Here is an 18,024-nt window from a genome sequence, read left to right on the forward strand (position 1 = left end):
GATACTGATACAACATTGTGTCAATTCATACACTTAATACAATGTAACAACCTTACTCCTGTTTCTCCGGTATTCCTTATACTGGTGTATATGTATGCATGTACTTCCTCCTATGCAATTTTATCACATTTGTGGGTTTGTGTATCCACCATCAGAGTTAAGATACTGAACAGTTTTGGGGGTGTCTGGGTGGCTCGGTTGGTTAAGTGACCGACTTCAACTCAGGTCATGATCTCATGGCTCGTGAGTTCGAGCCCTGTGTGGGGCTCTGTGCTGACAGCTCAGAGCCTGGAGCCTGCTTCGGATTGTGTGTCCCCCCCCCCCAACCTCTGCCCCTCCACAGCTCAAGTTCTCTCTCTCAAGAATAAACATTAAAAATATATATCAAACAGTTTCATCACCATAAGGATCCCACAGTTGGCCCATTTATAACCATTCAGTGGCTTTTCTTTTAATCCTCTTTGTGTGGACTTTCACAGAGCAATTATTATTTTTTTTTTTTTAATTTTTTTTTTCAACATTTTTAATTTATTTTTGGGACAGAGAGAGACAGAGCATGAACGGGGGAGGGGCAGAGAGAGGGAGACACAGAATTGGAAACAGGCTCCAGGCTCCGAGCCATCAGCCCAGAGCCCGACGCGGGGCTCGAACTCACGGACCGCGAGATCGTGACCTGGCTGAAGTCGGACGCTTAACCGACTGCGCCACCCAGGCGCCCCTCACAGAGCAATTAAAAAACATTTTTTTCGGCAGTCAAAAGGAATGGAATCTTGCCATTTGCAACTCCACGGATGGAACTATAGGATATTATGCTAAGCAAAATTAGTCAGAAAAAGACAAATATCATATGACTTCACTCATATGAGGACTTTGAGACACAGAACAGATGAACATAAGGGAAGGGAGGCAAAAATAATATAAAAACAGGGAGGGGGACGAAACATAAGAGACTCTTAAATATGGAGAACAGACCCAGGGTTGCTGGAGGGGTTGAGGGAGGGGGGATGGGCTAAATGGGTAAGGGGCATGAAGGAATTTCCTCCTGAAATCATTGTTGCACTGTATGCTAACTTAGATGTAAATTCAAAAAATATAATGAAAAAAAAAACAAAAAATGGAGATTATAATAAAACAAGTTTTATGAGATCTAGTCTTTGCATTCTTTTTTCCTTTTATGGATTATATTTTTGGTATAAAGGATAAAAATCTATTGCATAAACCACATTCCTCAGATTTCTCCTATTTTTCCTAAAATGTGTAATTTGTTTTCACATTTATAATGTGATCCACTCTGTGGTTGTTTGATACAAAGCATGGGGTGTAGGATGAGGTACATTTTTTGTTTTTTTGGCCAGTTGTTCCAGTATTATTTGTTGAAAATGTTGTCATCCTTTCATCAAATCGGTTTTGCTTCCCTGTCAAAAGTCAGTTCAGTATATTTATATAGTTTTATTTCTGTGTCTTCTCTTCTGTTCCATTTATCTATGTCTCCACAAATACCACATTGTCTTGATTACGGTAGCCATATAGTAAGCCTTAATATGTAGTAGAATGTAACCTTCTACTTTATTCTTCTTTTTCTAGTTGTTTGGGAGCATTTTAGGCCTGTATATTGCCATATAAGTTTTATAATAATGTTGAATGTGTCTACAAAAGTCTTTACTGAGATATTGCTATAATTTACGTTTAACCTTTAGCCTGAAAGTAGACTTGGGAAGAATAAATATCTATATTATGTCAAATCTTCCAATCCAGGGATATGGTATTTCTCTTAATTTCTTTAGGTCTTCATTGATTTCTTTCATTGACATTTGATAATGTTTAACATACAGATCCTGTATATATCTTTTAAAATGTACATCTATCATCGATCTATCTGTCTATCTTCCCCCGCCCCCCCACCCCGGATCAATTGTAAATCATATTGAGTGTTGAGTTTCAGTTTCTTGTGTTTGTTAACATACAGAATTGTGATTGGTTTTTGTGACCTTGTGTTCTGTGGTTATGCTGAATTCACTTTTGTAGAACTTTTTTTGTAGGTTCCTTAAGATTGTTTAGGTAAACAATCGTGTAATCTGAGAATAGGACCATTTTATTTCTTCCTGTTCCATCTTTATACCTTTTATTTCTTTTTTCTTGCGTCATTGAAGTGGCTAGAGAGTCAGCACTCTACTAGAAGAAGACTGATGAGAGTGGACATCCTTGCCTGGTTCTTGATCTTGGGGGGAAAGCATCATTCAGGCTCCATCATTAAATATGATGTTAATGACAGGTTTTCTTGTAGATGCTATTTTATCAAGTGGAGACAGTTCCCTGCTATTCCTGACTTGTTGAGAGTTCATGCCATGAATACGGTTGGATTTTGTTTCATGTACCGTTAATGAATATTGGATTCTGTCAAATGCTTTCTTTATGTCAATTGATATGATTATATACCAGCAGATGCTGTTCTACTTTTGTGAACTGTTGATTTCAATGATTTTGAGAGCCTTTGTAATGTTATGTTGACTTTTTTTGAAAATCTGGTATCTGGAAATCCCATCAGTCCCTGCTGGTTCTGCCTGTTGGGAAGAAAGGCTTTTTTCAAGCTGGCTTGCAGTTCTTTCTAGAAGGGGGAAGGGACTCTCAGGCCCTGGTGACAGAGAGTTTTCCCTCGCTGGGCTGCCTGTTGCTCCTGCATTCCTCTTGCCAATTTCAACTGTTCAACTTAGTTTCTCCTGTTGGAGAGAGGGAACCATTTTTGCAGATTTTCTGTGGACACTTTTTCATATGCTAAGTTCAGTGCTCCCACAAGACAGTGGTCTGGAGGGTAAATAGAACTCTCCTCTTCAAAACCAAGTAACTCCAAGGTAGCCATATTGCAGTAGAGTGGCGAAGCCAAAGGGCATTATCTAGACCATTTAGTAGAGTTAACATTGCATAATCCATTTTCTGTCTGTTTAATATTCTTCTGAAATAGAAGTTGATTTTGATTCAGTTGATCCAGCTGAGATCTATGTCTAGAGAACCATAGGATAAATTACAAATTCATCTTGTAAACATAGATCAGGTAAAATTGTTGATTAATGCCTTTTGAAAAGCAAAAAAAAAAAAAAAAAAAAAGATAGATTTTTTTTGGTTATTTATACACTTTCAGTTTTAGCATTTTATATCTTATATAGAAGAATTAGTGTAAAACATGACAAATGGAGGCAGACATGGTTTAATCAAATAATTATTTAGCGCATGAAAATGTTTAAAAAGCACATTTAAGAATTTGGCTTCATTTCATCACCATTTCTTACTTCCCATCCTGACAGAGAAATGATGCAACTTACCAAAACTTTTTAAGAAGACAGTATCCTAGAGTGACTGCTCTCATAATTGACTCTGTAGAAAACTAAACCTGAAGATGTTTCTATTAAAAAGAAAAATCCCCTGTAAACACTGCTCAGTATAATCCTCTCTATCAGATTCATGTTGCACATCCACGTACAAAAGACTTTGAGGGCCCCTCCAAAAAAGAAATGTGTTTAACTTGTATTTAATACTATATTTCCAAAATGTATTTCATCATTAAACAGTGTGATTTTTTTTTCCACATGTGACCTTTACTAATCACTAAAGGATATAGAATATAGAGTAATTGGGAGCTAAAACAAAAGAAATAAACAAAGAACCTTGGAAAAGAATGGGAAACCCTGCTTCTGTTTACGGAGATGCCTTAACATTTCCCTACATTTGACCACACTGTAGGCAGGCTTCTTTGTTTTAGACCCTGACTTCCCTTTCCTTAAGTATTTACTTTAGAAAACTTGCATTTGTAAGTTTTTTCTCTGCCCTTTTGAGCTGTTGGTAAATCTTTTTAAAAGTCTCTTTATCAGTTTTACAAAACAAGAATGTCTTTCCCAGATACTTGAGAGCCACCCCTTTGAAATGCAATCATCAAATAAATTATCCCTCTCCCACAGTCTCTGCAGGAGGGTAGCAGCTAAGTTGGGTGGGCACCAATTAGCAAACACAGATGGTCTGATCACAGTTGAAAATATCTGCCAAATCAAGAGATAATGAGTTAATACATCCTGTTGATCAACCTCACTCCTAAAGTCCTCCAGGGCTTTGCTGTTCATTCCCTCCCCCCCCCCCCCCCACTGCCCTTTGTTTCAGCAGCTGAGTTCTTAGGTCTGGTCTCTCTGTCCTATTGCAATAGCTTTGAGTAAAGTCCTCTTTGACTGTTTAACCTTGTCCAGAGAAATTTTTTCTTTGACACTGTTGATCCATTTTTGCCCCAGTTCTAATCCCATGAGTACTGAAGAAATCAGTATTAAATAGTTGGGGCCTAGCAGTCAGATTACGTACAGTAGGACAATAAAAGTAGATAGGAAAACAAAAGAGAAAGAATTTGGCAAGATATCTGTAAGAGAACCGAGGAGACAAGAGCCATAGAAGCAAGCTTTAAATAATTTCTAAAGAACACGAGGCAAGAGAGAAGTGTGGAATTAGAGCAGACTAGAAACCAGTAAAAAGATAATTAAAGATGGTTCCAAATAGCAATAATCTCTCCATTTAGGAAATATAATTAAAAAAATAAAATTTAAGGGGTGCCTGGGTGGCTCAATCGGTTAAGCATCCGACTTACACTCAGGTCATGGTCTCGTGGTTCGTGAGTTCAAGCCCCGCGTCGGGCACTGTGCTGACAACTCGGACGGAGCCTGGAGCCTGCTTTGAATCCTGTGTCTCCCTCTCTCACTGCCCTTCCCCCGTTCACGCGCGCGCGCGCGCGCGCTCTCTCTCTCTCTGTCTCTCAAAAATTAATAAACATTAAGAAAATTAAAATAAATAAAATAAAATTTAAGAATTTGGCTTGTTTTTGATACATGCAGATGCTTTCCCTAATATTTTTCTCTCCTATCTTGATCTCATATACTATTGAGTAATTGTGGCTAACTGTGTTACTTCAGTCATGTAAGATATGGGTGTTCTGGGATTTCTTAAAAGGTGGCAGGCAGGCCATTTTTGAGAATTTTTGGACGGACAGAATGATATTAGTATCTTACATGGAAGCACTGGCATTTGCTGTGCTTTGCAGCATCACTGATATGACCTTTTCTACTGACTCTTTTTTGTTGTTGTTATCAGAGATTTTCTGCAAAAAGAATTGGATTTCAAGCTGAGCCAATGGTTTTTATCAGCGATGCAAAAAGTTAATATTGTCTCCTTATTCCTAGATTTAATTTAGCCTTGATTCTGTAAAAATATGTAAAGTTCTGTTAATGTTATTTTTTTGCTCTATATTCTGTGTAAAATTGCAAAGGAACCTTAAAGTTGAGATTAGTTTTTGATTTGTTTAATTTTGTTTTCTTAATGCAAATTCTGAATTTTATTTCTGTGTCCTGATTTCCAGTGACTTTACACCACCTTGAGATGTTATACAGCTTTTCAATAACTTCACTGTGAACTTAAATGTAATCAGAAGACCTATGTGATGTCAAAACATATTTAATCATATTTACTAATTATTAATGAAAACTAAAGGTAGGTTTTGTAAATAAAACTGTCATGTAATCATGAACTATTATTTTTATTTTTTTATTAAGTGACATACAACATTATGTTACTTCCAGGCGTGCAACATGATGATTCAGTATTTGTATACCAGGAGTCAAAAATATCCCAACAAACAAAAGTCTGGGTCCAGATGGTTCCCAGGAGAATTCTACAAACATTTAAAGAAGAGTTGATGCCTATTCTTATCAAACTGTTCCAAAAAAATAGAAATGGAAGGGAAACTTCCAAACTCATTCTAAGAGGCCAGCACCACCTTCATTCCCAAACCAGACAAAAAACCCACTAAGAAAGGAGAATTACAGGCCACTATCCCTGACGAACATGGATGCACAAATTCTCAACCAGAATCTAGCAAATTGAATCCAACAATACATTGAAAGAATCATTCACCACAATCAAGTGAGATTTATTCCTTGGCTGCAAGGTTCAGTATTCACAAATCAATCAACATGATACACCACATTAATAAAAGAAAGGATAAGAACCATATGATCCCCTCAGTAGATGCAGAAAAATCGTTTAACACAGTATAGCATATAAACTCGGTAAAAGTCCTCCACAACATAGGGATAGAGGGAAAATACCTCAGCATCATAAAGGCAATATAAGAAAAGCACACATCTAATGTCATATCAATGGGGAAAAACTGAGAGCAACATACAGAAATCTGTTACATTTCTATATACCAATAATGAAGCAGCAGAAAGAGAAATCAAGGAATTGATCCCATTTACAATTGCACAAAAAACTAGAAGATAACTGGGAATAAACCAAACCAAAGAGGTAAAAAATCTGTACTTGGAAAACTATAAACACCTATGAAATAAATTGAAGAAGACACACAAAAAAAGTGGAAGAACATTCCATGCTCATGGGTTGGAGTAGCAAATATTGTTATGTCTATAATACCCAAAGGGATCTACACATTTAATGCAATCCTATCAAAATACCGCCAGCATTTTTCACAGAGCTAGAACAAACAACCCTAAAATTTGTATGGAACCACAAAAGACCCTGGATAGACAAAGCAATCTTGAAAAGCAAAGCTGGAGGCATCACAGTTTTGACTTCAAGTTATATTACAAAACTGTAGTGATCAAGACAGTATGCTACTGGCACAAAAAGACACATTAATAATGAAACAGAACAGAAAACCCAGAGATGGGTCCACAACTGTATGGTCAACTAATTTTTGACAAAGCAGTAAAGAATATCCAATGGGGGAAAAAAATCTCTTCAACAAATGGTGTTGGGAAAATTGGACAGCAACATTCAAAAGAATGAAACTGGACCACTCTCTTACACCATACACAAAAATAAATTCAAAATGGATGAAATTCAAAATGAACTAAACATGAGATAGGAAGCCATCAAAATCCTAGAGGAGAACATAGGCAGCAGCATCCTCTTTGACATTGGCTGTAGCAACTCCTTACTAGACACATCTCTGGAGGCAAGGGAAACAAAAGCAAAAATGAACTATTGGGACCTCACCAAGATAAAAAGCTTCTGCACAGTAAACGATCAACAAAACTAAAAGGCAACCTATAGAATGGGACAAGATATTTGGAAATGAAATATTTGGTAAAGGATTAGTATCCAAAATCTGTAAAGAATTTATCAAACTCACCACCCCCAAAGCCAAATAATCCAGTGAAGAAATGGGCAGAAGACATGAATAGACATTTTTCCAAATAAGACATCCAGATGGCTAACACACATGAAAAAATGCTCAATGTCACTTATCATCAGGAAAATACGAATATAAAGTATAATGAGATACCACCTCACACCTGTCAGAATGGCTAAAATGAACAACACAGGATACAGCAGGTGTTGGCAAGGATGTGGAGAAAGGAGAACCCTCTTACACTGTTGGTGGGAATTCAAACTGGTGCAGCCTCTCTGGAAAACAGTATGAAGGTTCCTCAAAAAGTTAACAATAGAACTACCCTATGACTCAGCAATTGCACTAGTAGGCATTTACCCAAAGGATAAAAAAGACTGATTCAAAGGGGGCATATCTACCCTGGTGTTTACAGCAGCACTGTCAACAGCAGCCAAATTATGGAAAGAGCCCAAGTGTCCATGAACTGATGAGTGGAAAAAGATGTGGTACACACACACACACACACACACACACACACACACACACACACACACACACATAACATTCACACAAGGGAATATTACTCAGCCATCAGAAAGTATGGAATCTTGCCATTTGCAATGACGTGGATGGAGCTAGAATATATTATCCTAAGTGAAATGTCAGTCAGAAAAGACAAATACCATATGCCTTCACTCATATGTGGAATTTAAGAAACAAAACAGATGAACTTAGGGGAAAGAAGAATAAAGAGAAGGAGGCAAACTGTAAAAGAGACTCTTAACTGTAAAAAACAAACAGCGTTGCTGGAAGGGAGGTGGTCAGGGGATGTGTTAAACGGTGATGGGTATTAAGGAGGCTGCTTGTTGTGATGAGCAGTGGATGTTGTGTATAAGTGATGAATCACTAAATTCCACTCCTGAAACTAATACTACACAATATGTTAGGTACCTAGAATTTAAATAAAAACTTGAAATATTAAAAAAACAGTATTTGTATGTACTGTGAAATAATCATGACAGTAAGTCTAGTTACCATCCATCACCATACAAAGTACCAAATTTTTTTTCTTGGGATGAACATTTTTAAGATTGCAAATATGCACTACAATATTAATGACTATCATCATACTGCTGTATGTTACATTCATGTTGTTACAAACGTCAATGTTTTATCCTTTTTATGGCTAAATAGTATTCCATTATGTGTATATGTGTGTACACATTTTCTTTATTTATATATTACATATATTTACTTTATATCAGATATATATATATATATATATATATATATATATCACCTCTTCTTTATGCATTTATCCATCAATGAATACTTAGATTGAGTCCATATTTTGGCTATTATAAATAATGTTGCAGTGAACATGAGGTACATATATCGTTTCAAACTAGTGTTACTATTTTCTTCAGATAAATATCCAGAAACATAATTGCTGGATCATATAGTGGTCCTGTTTTTAATTTTTTGAGTAACTTCCATAGTGTTTTCCATAGTGGCTGTACCAGTTTACATTTCCACTAATAGTGCATGAAGGTACCCTTTTCTCCACATCCTTGGCAACGTTGTTATTTCTTATCTTTTTCGATAATAGCCATTCTAAACAATGTAAGGTGATACCTCTTTGTGGTTTAGACGTACATTTCCCTGATGGTTAGTGATATCAAGCATCGTTGGCTATCTGTATGTTTTCTTTGGGGAAAAAATGTCTATTCAGATCCTTTGACCAATTTTTAATTGGATTGTTTGTGTTTTGCTATTGAGTTGTATAAGTTCTTTATATTTTGGGGATATTAACCCTTTAGTGGATATATGACTTGCAAATATTTTCTCCCATGCAGTAAACTGACTTCTCATTTTGTCGATGATTTCTTTTGCTGTGCAGAATTTTTTGGCTTAATGTAGTCCCTTTGTTTATTTTTGCTTTCACTCATTTTTTTTTGTGAATTGAGATCTAAAAATAAAAAATCATTGCCAAGATCAATGCCAAGGAACTTACCACCTATGTTTTCTTCTAGGAGTTTTATGGTTTCAGGATTCAAGTCTTTACCCTCATTTTGAGTTAATTTTTGTGTATGGTGTAAGAGAATAAGAAATAGTTTCATTCATTTGCATGTGACTCTCCAGTTTTCTCACCACCATTTATTAAAGAGACTGTCCTTTCCCCATTGTATATTACTGGCTCCTTTGTTGTAAATTAATTGACCATATACATGTGGGTTTATTTCTGGGCTCTGCGTTCTATTCCTTTGATCTTTATGTCTGTTTTTATGCCAGTTTCATACTGTTTTGATTACTATAGTTTTGCAATACAGTTTGAAATCAGGGAGCAGGATGCTTCAGCCTGGCTGTTCTTTCTCAAGATTGCTTTGACTGTTCAGAGTCTTTTGCAGTTCATACAAGTTTCAAGATTAGATGTTCTATTTATGTGAAAAATGCCATTGGGATTTTGATGGGGACTGCATTGAATCTGTAGATCGCTTTGGGTAACATGGACATTTTAACAATACTTTTTCTACTAATCCATGAGCGTGGAATATTTGTACATTTATTTGTATCTTCTTCAATTTCTTTCATGTTTTATAGTGATTTTCAGTGAACAGATCTTTCATGTACTTAGTTTTAGTTATTTCTAGGTATTTAATTCTTTCTGAGGCAAATGTAAATGAGATTTGAAAAAAAATTCTCTGATAGTTCATTCTCTTTCTGATAGTGGATAGAAATGCAACAGAATTTTGTATGTTTATTTTGTGCCCTGAAATATTACTGTTTACAGAATTTTTCTTTACAATTTTCTCAATATAAAGTGTCATCTGCACATAGTGAAAGTTTTACTTCTTCCTATCCCATTTGAACCTTTATTTCTTTTTCTTGCCTACTTTCTCTGGCTAGGACTTCTAATACTATGTTGAAAATGGGTGTCCTTGTCTTGTTCCTGATCTCAGAGGGAAAGTTTGGAGGTTTTCACCATTGATCATTTCTTCTGCTTCATCTAGTCTGATGTTGATACAGTATATTTTTCTGTTCATTTATTGTATTCTTCAGCTCTGTGACTTCTGTTTGGTACTTTATTATTTTTTCTATCTCTTTGTCGAAGTTCTCACTGAATTCACTCATTCTTTTCCCAAGTCCAGTGAGCAATTTTTATGACCATTTGAACTCTATCAGACAAATTACTTACTTCCATTTCATTAAGGTTTTTGCCTGAGGATTGACCTTGTTCTTTCATTTGGAACATATGTATTAAGGGAAACCACTATCTATTCCAGTCCTGAATGAGTGGACTTGTGTAGGACATGAACCTTGTCTTCCAGCCTTGCCCTAGCTCTTGTTTGTTTCTCAAACCTTTGTGATTGTCTAAGCAGCTTGATGTGTTATTGATGGGCCCAAATTGTTAAGGATGTGCCAAGACCTGTCAGTGTTCCAAAGGGAGGGATCTTAGCATCTAGTTTCAGACTGATTGGAGCCAGACCCTCAGGAAGCAGCTTTTAAAGTATACAAATACCTATGATCCTTTGGAATTGCAATCACAAACCCTGCTGGCCTCCAGACGAGAGGATCTGGACATGTCCCCTGGGCAACAACGGCAAAAATCAGGGCTTCAGACCAGTGGGAGTTACCGAAAAGCTGTAGTAATGCCCAGGGAGAGCACAAAGATGGCATCCCCTTGCCTACTTTTCCTGAGAGCTGCTCTCTTGCCTCTTGATGTATGGCAAATCTGAAGTCTTCCCCTCAGGCTGAAGCTCCAGGACAAGTAAATAGGCCTTTGTCACAGAAAGACTGGGTATATGTTTCAGTCGGCTCTATGTGTAGTGCCGAGAGCTATCTTTGCAATTGTTACAGTCCCGTGGGACCCAGGAATGGAAGCCTGCCCAGCCACCAGAGCCAGGCAATCAAGGAGGGTCCTCTGGGTGGCCTGGGTGTGCCTGCCACATCTATAGGGCTGGGGGAGAGCACATGGCTGAGGAATGGCCTCTGGTGCCATTAAGGCAGAAGGAAAGTGCAGAAATGGCTCCGACCCGGCCTCTGTCCTGGGGAGAGTCCCAGTAAGTTCCTGCCCCTCTGGCAGCAACTTTGAGATTAACAAATGAATAACCCTCCTGAGTAGTCTGCCTGCTTTCCAACTGCTGCTTTCTAGCTGGTCTCTGGAGCAAGCAAGTCCAACTGCAACCCTTTATGAGAAGTGCCTTAGCTCCCTGCAGCCTTTGGGTCTCCTGGACTTGGTCCCCACTGGTCTCTAAAGCCAGACATTCTGAGGGCCTGTCTCTCCATTGCTGGTCCCAAGGTTTGGGGTGCCTAATATGGGGCATGAACCCCTCCATCCTCAGGAAGAATCCTTAGATTTCTGAGGTCCCTCCTGATCGTGGCCCCTATGCCAGGGGTGGGGTTTTGGGTAGAACCAAATTGCTGTCTCTCTCACCTGTCCTCATGTGGCTCTTTTGCTGATTGTTGTGAAGGACATGTTCATCTAGTTTTCAGGTCCTTTTCAGAGAGAATCATTTCAGATGAGCTGTAGACCTGGTGTGTCTGTGGGAGGAAGTGAGTGTGTGCCATCAGGTTGGACCATCCCTTTCTCCATAAAGCAAAATTGAGACTTTAAATGATCCTAAGATATGATCACAGTAAGTACCTTAAGAGAAATATATACATACATATATATGTATGTATATATACACACATTTGTGTATATGTATATATGCATATATATAAAGTTATTATAATTATATATGTAATTATATATATATGATTATACACATACACACACACACACACACACACACACACACACATATGGTTAGAGGAAGGGGGACAAACTTTTCACAGGGAGCATGATTTTAGAAAATCACTTCTGAAATAGAAACAGCTGGCAGCAATCTCTGTAGCTGGCTTTGAGAACCAGTACTATGCTGGAGAAAAGATGGAACCATGGGGCTTCTACGACTGATAAAGTGTTTACTGCTCCAGGTGGAAGTATGACCAATAAATACTAAAGGGCCTTGGAGATATCACGGCTGGGAGCACCTAACATATATTATTCTTCTCTTCCTCCTTTCCCGTCTGTTTGCCTGCCTTGCTCGATCAGTGGCGTTTGTTTATTCAATAAAGATTAATCTATCTAACAAAAGCTTTTCATTCAATATAAGTGGAGTACCTACTGAATACCTTATTGGTAATTGAGAGTCAAGTAAAATATGCCACAAACTCTGTTTTCAAGGAATTTAGCAGTCAGTTGGGGAAATCTGACAAAGAATCAAAGCATGGGATATTTACCATTATCCCTACATAATCTGAGACCCAGGGAGCTCAAGTAACGTGTCCAAAATAACAGAAAAATGTAGCAGAGCTTTGGTTTTGACACAAGGCTCTTATTGAAATTTAGAGACTTGGCCATAGTTAAGGATTTTGAGGTTTATTTTGTGTGGTTGAGTTGTTAAATGTACTTTTACTTTCTGTTTTTATAGAGCAAAGTTCAGGAATGATTGAAGTTGGACATTATTTGAGAAAATTTACATTTATATTAAAATTAAGCACTTAAATGAACTCAAATCATGTGGAGATTTAGAGAACAATGATGGTATAGATGACTTGAGTGGTTATTGAGAAGAGACAGAAAGTATGGATTTGCCTGATTAGATTGATTACCTGCATAATATTTGCACCTTGTTACGAACAGATAGCAGCATCATGTATTCTAGATGGTGTCCCTCAAATGAGAGGGTTGTGTGAAAATGGATTGGTGAAGATCAACAGCGATTAATCAAGAAGCTGAGTTAGTGTGCAGTGTAAGTCACATTAAAGATGATGATAGCAATTCTGTAGCAAGATTCAGCAAATATCTGATCATTTCCAACATTGTCTCTTGGTTTGTGGAGTTTTTTCTTCAAAAAGAATGATGAAAGAACTTCTACCTGCCTCCTTAGCTCCTTTAATGTATGTTTTCCTATATTCAAGGACCATGTCAATTTTTAAGTTTTGTTAATGTTTATTCTTTTTTGAGAGAGAGAGAAAGAGAGAGCATGAGTGGGGGAGGGGCAGAGAGAGAGGGAGAGACACAGAATCCAAAGCAGGCTCCAGGCTCCGAGCTGTCAGTACAAAGCCCAATGCGGGGCTCGAACTCATGAACTGTGAGATCATGATCTGAGCCAAAGTTGGACACTCAACCCACTGAGCCACCCAGGAGCGTCAAGGACCAGGTGCCACTTTTAATACTCACTGGGAGTCTTTCCTTAATATTAAAGTTGACAAGAATCTTTCCTTCCATGTAAGCATTTCTGCATTTATACTCAGAATCAAAATTTAGTATTTGTTTATTCTTTTTCAATAAATTCACTTATGCAATAAACATTGTTGGGCATGACTACTTTATGCCAGGAGGAGTTAGGTGAGAAAGGAAGCAGGGGAGTGCATTTCCAATAAAAAAAAAAAAAAAAAAGATCGTGAACAAAGACGTGGCAACTTTGAGTGTATGCACCGTAGGCTGAAGGAGCAGAGCAGTGTGATGGGGCAGGTTTTCACAAGAAACCCAAAAAGACTTCACAGTGAACATAATGCCTTATAAAGAAACTGGAACATTTATCTCAGGCATGACGGAATATTTATTAAATAGAAATTAAACATAAGGCAAATTGGAAATATTCAGAAAGCTTCATGAGAGGTATTAGATATAATTAGCCTTATTCTGAGTGGTGGAATACTCAGGATAAGTGTGGCAACACAGAGGTTTCTTTGTTGTTCTCGTAGACATAAGCAGTTCATAGGTACTACTGTGGCTCCATAATTATCAGGACACTTCCATATTACAGATCCATCATCCTTAATTCACAGCCTCCAGAGCTCAAGCCAAGGTGGCTGTCCCATCCCAGCCATCAAATCTGGATCCTAATCAGTAGGAAGGACAAAGTGACAGAGGGCAGGCACATACAGTATATTTGTTCTTGTTCCGTGTGTGTGTGTGCGCGCGCGTGCATGTGTGTGTGTCTAGCAGGTTTCAGTTCCAGGCATTGTGGTAGGCCCTTGCAATACAAGAATGAGAAAAGCTGACTCCATGTGAACTGATTCTATATGGTAGGAAGTATTTAGGTTTATATACATTCACAACCAGATATATGAGCATACATATTTAATAGATTAAACATTGGTGGTAAAGTGGAAGAGATATCAAACATAATATATCTGAGGTGAGATATGTCTAGATGTAGATACAGATGTGTGAGCAGCAGAGCCATTAGAAAACCACACTTGGTGGAAATGATCATAAAATTTATTTTGGACATGCTTGTTTGAGGTGCCTTTCATACATCTAAGAGAGAATTTTAGGTGGCCAAGGGCTAAGAGAAGCAATCACAGGGTAAAGACAGAAATGCAAATGCTTTTGGCATAAAGCAAGTAATTGAACCATGCTGGTTTATGACATAGTTTAGAGTTAGGAAGGGAAGGGAAAAGAAGAATAGGGACTTGACTCTCCATTCATACTCCTCAGCACGAAGTTGTCCCACGTATACCCTCATCTCCAATTTTAGCCATTAACAGTATCCCAGTAAACACCAAGTTATATATCTCAAGATGCTGGCCTCTGACTCCTTGGTGTCCAGTGACTGGAATATATTAGGTATTTAGTCATTACTTGGCTTCTCAACTTGATTCACTTAGGCACATATCTATGGATAGTTTTTACAGTGAAGAGCTGTGCTATACCTAGGAACAGCAAGTTACAGTCCTTGACCCTAAGAAACTCATAATCAAGAGCGGGGAATTCTCCAAAATACATCTAGAGGTAAGCCTCAAGATAATTCACAGACGCCCGAAACTAGATATAACACGTGTCTGTGTGAGGCTGCAGGTTTGTTTATTTTGGAGTGAAACTCCATAAATCTCTACAGTTACCCAAAGGTACTTGTGACCCACCAAGTGTTGGGAATGGCGTACTTAGCTGTGGCATTGTCTGTGAGAACAGGGTAGTGGGAGCGAAGACTGGGGCCCCTTGCAGAACTTCAAAGCTGGGATCAGGAAAAGGCTTCATGCAGGAGCCAGAACCTGCCTAACCAGAAAGAAGTCAGGCGAGGAGGAGGAAAATGACTCCCAAAGGAAACAGCTGAAGCAAAGAACATATCAATGTGGTGATCTACAAGCACTTCCTCTTAGCCAGGAGATAAATCCAAATGAAAAGGGTGGGGAGTTTAACGGGATGAGGGGACAGATGATGGAGGCCCTTGTGTGTTATGTTCAGTGTATTGAGACCAATGGAGGACCATGGAAGGATTCTATGTAAATCAGTAATAAAGGCCAATGTAGCATGAAGAATGATTGAACAAGGTGAGGAGGGAGCAGGGTTAGTTGGCATATGGTAATAAAGTAGGATTGTGGCACCATCACCACCATGGGGAGATCACATGGGTCCACAGTGTCCCTTTGGTGCGCTTAACAGCCAGTCAGAAGGCAATCATTGAACCACCTGCACACAGTGCTCTCTCTGCTTTAAACTTTCAGATCGTAGAACATTCAGTCAAACTGTTGGAATTTGTTGAATGAATGAAGTGTGCGTGGGAGACTGCTATTCAGACAGACAATTTTAAATGCCAACAGCAACTTAATCTTCTTACCCAAACACGAGGTAATTCAAGGCCAGAAATTGTTTTCTCCAACCTTTTCCTCCTGTAGGTTGCCGCGTGATTACAACAAGTATTTCTAAAATGACAAATTCCTTTCCGAGTGAAAACAAACCAAGGATAAGGCTCAAGGAAAGCATTTCTCTGAGAATTACAGACTGAGGGATCCAATTGTCCTTTTCTCATGCAAATGAAGTCCTGTTGGAGCCTAGCACATTACTCCATAAATCATTGTGCGCTCTTGAGCAGACTGAATGCAGTTCCAAATGTGATGCTACGGCTGTGTTTAACTGAGCACTGACAAAGTGGTACGGCCGGCTGAGGTAAGCGCACTCCTGAACATGGAACTTGTCCTTCCGACAGAGCGCGTATGCTGGACCGCCACGCATTTGCGTAGTTATTAACTAACATTCTCTCCTCTACACTCTGAGCTACTTGAGGGAAGGAATGAGGGCAGCATCAAAATAATAAAGTAACTAATTTTATTTTATTAAAAAGAATTTTTTTTAATGTTTATTTAGTTTTGAGAGACAGAGAGAGACAGAACCTGAGCAGGGGAGGGGCAGAGAGAGAGGGAGACACAGAATCCGAAGCAGGCTCCAGGCTCTGAGCCATCAGCACAGAGCCCGACACCGGGCTTGAACCCACGAACTGCGAGGTCATGACCTGAGCCAAAGTTGGATGCTTAACCAACCGAGCCACCCAGGCGCCCCTAAAGTAATGTTCATTTATGAAACAATATAGGTTGTGCACTTTGAATTCATTATCTTATGTAAGTTTTTCATAGCAACCATGTGACGTTGAAATAGTTGTCTTCATCTTCAAATGAGGAAATCGATGTTTGAAGAATTTGTGTATCTGAATCTCAGCGTCATGGGTGTTGAGATACAAGGGTAAGATTTGAATTGAAGTCGTTTGTCTTCAGACCAGTACATACAAAACTATTATTCATGCTCAGGATCAGGGACCGTATTTCTTTCTTTTTTTTTTTTTTTATTTAAAAAAATTTTTTTAATGTTTATTTATTTTTGAGAGAGACAAAGACAGAATGCGAGTGGGTTGGGGCAGAGAGAGAGGGAGACACAGAATTGGAAGCAGGCTCCAGGCTCTGAGCTGTCAGCACGGAGCCCGATGCGGGGCTCGAACTCACAAACCACAACATCATGACCTGAGCCGAAGTCAGACGCTCAACCGACTGAGCCACCCAGGTGCCCCATGGGACCATGTTTCAGTATCAGTGATTACCCCTTATCGGGGTGCCTGGGTGGGTGGCTCAGTGGGTTGAACATCTGACTCTTGATTTCAGGTCCGGTCATGACCTCAGGGTGTGGGATCAAGGCCCTCATCAGTCTCCACACGGAGCACGGAGCCTGCGTAAGATTCTTTCTTAAGATTCTCTTTCTCCCTGTGTCCATCCCCTGCTTGTGCTCTGTCTAAAATTTTCCTTACCACCTCTGCAAATGGGCAAAGCAGCTATTTTATTTTGACAGATCAAGAAAGATGTTAAGTAACTTGTTCCAGATGTCATACTTAGTGATAAGGCTGGGCTCCATCTGAAAGTGATTTTTTTTTTTTAGTTTAAAGACTACATCATGTCCAATAGTTGGTATGATAATTGGTATCATGGTATTTACATCTTAGGCATCTATGACCAGAGTGTATTGAAGAAAACCGTGTCTGTGTTTCTTCAGTGTGGAAGTGGATTTCTCCCGTCAGAGGCCCCAGGTTTGCGTAAACACCCCTCCTACCCCGTGGAGGAGAATGCACTGCAGGAACTGTGTCCACTCCTGTCTGTAAACCTTCCGACTTGTACACGTTTCCGTTCATCTCTTTGCTTTTTTTGATCTTTCTCGATGGGATTTCCCGTGCAAAGTGTTTTTATTTTCCTTCGTTACTGTAAATACAATGTATTTGGAACATATTTCCTATGGTATGGGAGCAGGGAAATTATGCATTGGTAGTACGAAACATGGTGTGAAAAATTTTGCATGATTTTTCTGTTTCCATCTCATAGGAAAATTTCCAAGTATATTCTCTGTCTTTGCAATTCCATAGCCTCTCTCCATAATCTCTCTTGAGCCTAAGAGGCCCTGGGTCTTTATATTTGAAACTGGGTCTTTATAGAAAGTATCATTGTTCAGGTTATCAATTACTGCTTCTTGCCAAATCCAGTGTTAAATTCTTAGCCATCATACTACTTGACATTTAACAACATTTGACACACTGCTAAGCCTTTCCTCTTTGAAA

The sequence above is a fragment of the Neofelis nebulosa genome, chromosome 14, assembly GCF_028018385.1.
Source record: "Neofelis nebulosa isolate mNeoNeb1 chromosome 14, mNeoNeb1.pri, whole genome shotgun sequence".
NCBI classification, from domain to species: domain Eukaryota; kingdom Metazoa; phylum Chordata; class Mammalia; order Carnivora; family Felidae; genus Neofelis; species Neofelis nebulosa.